At 51.8% G+C, this 3,896-nt stretch overlaps 1 non-coding gene across 1 annotated transcript; it reads left to right on the top strand.

The window, feature by feature from the left end:
* Positions 1 to 3,553: 3,553 nt before the first annotated feature.
* LOC138490571 (U6 spliceosomal RNA) lies at positions 3,554 to 3,660 on the top strand. The gene has a single exon (XR_011275516.1). It is a non-coding gene; the product is annotated as a U6 spliceosomal RNA (small nuclear RNA).
* Positions 3,661 to 3,896: the final 236 nt, after the last annotated feature.

Here is a 3,896-nt window from a genome sequence, read left to right as displayed (position 1 = left end):
TTTGCATCACAGGAAACAATGTGCCCTCCTGAACAAGCAAATACCAAAGTCTACAGGTCAAGGCACAAATCTCCCCCGCGGCCTGGCCGATGCGATAGCCACCAGAAAGGCCATTTTGATGGACATGATCTTAAGGGGAACCCCATCCAGTAGCTCAAAGGTGGCCGCCTGAAGGGCCTACATCACAAGAGGAAGGTCCCAAGAGGGCAACCCTAAGGCCGAGAAGGGCCTCTCCCAAGACAAACTCTTCAGTAAGTGGGAGGCCAAGGAACAATCCCAGGGCTAAAATCAGAAGAGCCTTGAAATGCCCTGACAGACACTTACTGGGCCTGCAAGGTGGACACAGCCAGCCCCAGGACAAATCCCTCCTTCAGAAACTGGAGAAGCGTGGGAACCTCTGACGTGACAGCAGAGAATCCATTCAGTGAGCACGAAGCCTGAAACACACTCCAGTTACTGGAATATGACTTCAGGGTGGAGGGCCGTTTGTCCTTCTCGATAGAATCTACCAATTAATGGGACAGACCCCTCCCATGCAGCCAAGCCCTTTCAAATTCCAAACCCCCCAGGAGTGTACTTCACCCTGAGCCAGAGCAACCAGGACTGGTTGAGCCAGCAGGAGGAAAATCGGGGCGACAGGGAAACCAGCCCTTGTGGAGCCGAAAGGCAGCCACCAGAAGCACCAACACCTCGGACCGCCTGATTTTCAGTAGGACCCTCGGGAAAAGGGGGGAGAGGTTGAAACGCATACAGGAGGCCCTGCGGCCATGATAAATTCATGTTAACGGTCCCCCAAAACCCCTGGACATGGACACCAGGAGCAGAAACGGCTTGCCTTGTTCAGGGTGTACGGAAACAGATCCAACCACGGGGTCCCAAACTTTATGCAGATGGCCTGAAAAATGTCCTCCCGAAGTCCACAGTCCCCAATGTGGGAAGACCCTGCTGAGACTGTCTGCCACCACGATAACCACACCTCTGATGTGAACCAACCTGAGAGACAGTAAATTGTGTTCCGCCCAATGCCCCAGGGATTTGGACAACAGGCCGAGGGCTCCACACCGGGATCCCCCGCCGGTAGGAGACTGTTGTGGTGTTGTCTGTCAGCAAGAGGACAGCTTTCCCTCACAAGGCAGGGGCGAAGTCCCGAACAGAGTGATAATCAGCCGCATGTTCTCTCCAGTTGGAGGTCCGGAAGGCTCCCTGACCAACCACTCCTCCTGAAGGGACCGGGCCCCAGCAGGGCACCACACCCCTTGACGCTGGCATTGGTAGTAACCATGATCGGACATGGCTGGGACAAGGAAAACCCTGCCAACATCTTGTCCATTTTGAACCACCACTGCAGGGCCCAGGTGATCAGAACCCACTGTCGTTGTTCAGCCTCCAGTTGTCCATGTAGCCTGCCGGAGTTCGTGAGCCGAATCGCTGTCTGATCCTGCTGCACTGCACCACGCACAATGCATCCCAGGACAAAGCCCAACTCCCACAGCACTCCGTTATCTGTCCAAGCAAAGTCACCAGCATCAGCACCATTAATATTGTGCCACTGGGTAAGCCGCCGCCATTGCGAGCCACGAACTAGACTCCTGGAAAATGGCTGCCATTATTGTTGTTATTTTTGTTGCCTAGCAATGCTCCGAGCAGCCTTGCCCCGTGATTGGCCCTGCTCTCCTTCTTCACACCAGCGTCATCGCCGGATGTCGAGAGCCGACCCTCAGTCCTAAGGCCTTCATAATAAGGCCGACACCTGTCTCCTACCTGTCCTCTGCCACGTCGGAGCAGCAAGGAGACTCCAGCCTTCATTCTGCTCCAGCTGGGATAAGCTCCACCCCCGCTCGAGCTCACAGCCCCGCCGCGTGAGTAGCCTCCAACTGTTTCACATATAGTAATAAGTACTAGAGGCCGCATCCATGCCATCTCTACCACATCTACACCCCTGGAACTGCCACTCAACCCAATCCGATAGCCAAAACAGCGCCAAACGCCTGCCTGCCACTCGACCTGACTGATTCCTACTGCCCGCAAAGTAACTTTACTTGTACTCTTTAATAGCACCATGGCTACCTCCAAAATCGTAATGAGGGCCTCAGTCTTTTCTGGAATTCACAGTCTGAGAAGTTTGAGAGTCCCCAACACTTCTTTGTTTGGCTTGCCGTTTGCACCCACGTTTCTTCAGTGATTGTGTAGGCTGCTCCGGGGTTTCTCTGCTAACGTTTCCAAATTGATACATATCATGTCAGGAATCTCACAAGTGGTTGTGGCTGGGTAGTTGGGTACGAACCCCAGAGCTGATACCAAGAGATAGGTGCCTGGGAGCTTCCTCTACAATGGCTTTCTACTCTCTCTTGACCTTGATACCCCGTGAACCTTTCTCTGGTTTTCGCCAACTTGTTCTTCTCTTGCCCTTGATGTCCTATCCTGAGTTCCTGCCTACAGGAGCTCTAAGCAACTTCTCCTCCTCCTGTCTCCTTTCCCCCTCCTTTTTGCTTTTCCATGCGTTCATACCTCGACCTTTACTGCCACATCCCTTTTGTGTAGGATGTTTTCCCTCCAATGGCACCTCCTTCCTTCTCCTGATCCCAATAACCTTTTCCATGAAACCCTCTCTTCCTCTGCTGCCTCATCGTCCTCCATTCTTCTCTTGATGTAATGCTCTCCTCGTCCTCCTACTTCATTTTTCACCTCCTTTCTCTCATCACCTTTCTCCTCCACTTCCTTCTGATGCTCTCCCATGACCTCCCTAAACCTTCGTTGACACTCCTCTCCTCTCCCTCCTGTTATATTCACCTCCTTCTGACAGTCAACTTTCACCTCTGCCTCTTGGTCCTTACCTTATCTCCTCCCCCTTATATTTCCTTCCACCTTCTCCTCCTCCTATCAATGTTCACCTTTCACCTCTGCCTCTTGGTCTTTACCTTATCTCCTCCCCTGATATTTCCTTCCACCTTCTCCTCCTCCTTTTACCAATGTTCACCTTAAACCTCTACCTCTTTCTCCTATCTCACCTGCTGTCCCATCCTAGCCCCTCAAACTCCGACCTCCCCAGCCAACAAAATCCTGCTCGATGAGTTCCTTCATCCTTCTGCTCTGTCTCCCAGTTACCACCCCAGCCATCCTCCTCCCCAGCTTATGTAGCCCTCTGCTCCCTCCCCATGGGCCAGGCCTCGCACGAGGGCTTGCACCCATCATTTATTATTGGTTTCTGGTTGCAATAAGATACAGGTGCATTGTTGATTTAGATCATTATCAAGGGAGTGCTGTGATACGTGGACCAAGCCTACAAAATGAGTGTCCATCATTTTGAAACCAGCAAGAGACCAGTGCATGCTCGTGGACAGGCAGGCCCTGGGCCGTGCTCCCAGAGTGCCAGTGCTCCCAGAGTGCCAGTCTCCCTCAGCATTGACATTTCTCCATCTGCAGTGCTGAGATTAACTCAAGTATTTCCCACGCATATCACTCAGGCTTAATCCATCTGATTGATGACTTCTTAAAGCGATAGTGGACCTTCCAGCATTGTTGTTTGCCTACCTGAACTCTTAAAGGGGCAGCAGCGCTTCAGCAGCACATATACTAAAAAAAATTGGAACGATACAGAGAAGATTAGCATGGCCCATGCGCAAGGATGACACGCAAATTCGTGAAGCGTTTTTAAGCTGTTTTATTTTTGTGTATTGTCTTGTCTAAATGTGCTAAAAGTCAATTTCTGGCTACCGCACAATAAATAAATAAAAAAAGGGGGCAGCATCATTTATGTGGCCTGTGTTGCGATCCGCTGCCTCCCTAGTATGAAGTGGAAAGATAGTCAAGGGATCCTGCCCGTACCGCCAAGAGGCTGAGCATCTTGAAGCGGGTAGCAGCACATGGCCCCCTTGGCTACTGCACCATTCACCTTA

The sequence above is a fragment of the Ambystoma mexicanum genome, chromosome 9, assembly GCF_040938575.1.
Source record: "Ambystoma mexicanum isolate Mex_15411 chromosome 9, UKY_AmexF1_1, whole genome shotgun sequence".
NCBI lineage: Eukaryota > Metazoa > Chordata > Amphibia > Caudata > Ambystomatidae > Ambystoma > Ambystoma mexicanum.
Note: the sequence above shows the minus strand (reverse complement) of the source record. Positions and strands in the feature narration are given on the sequence as shown.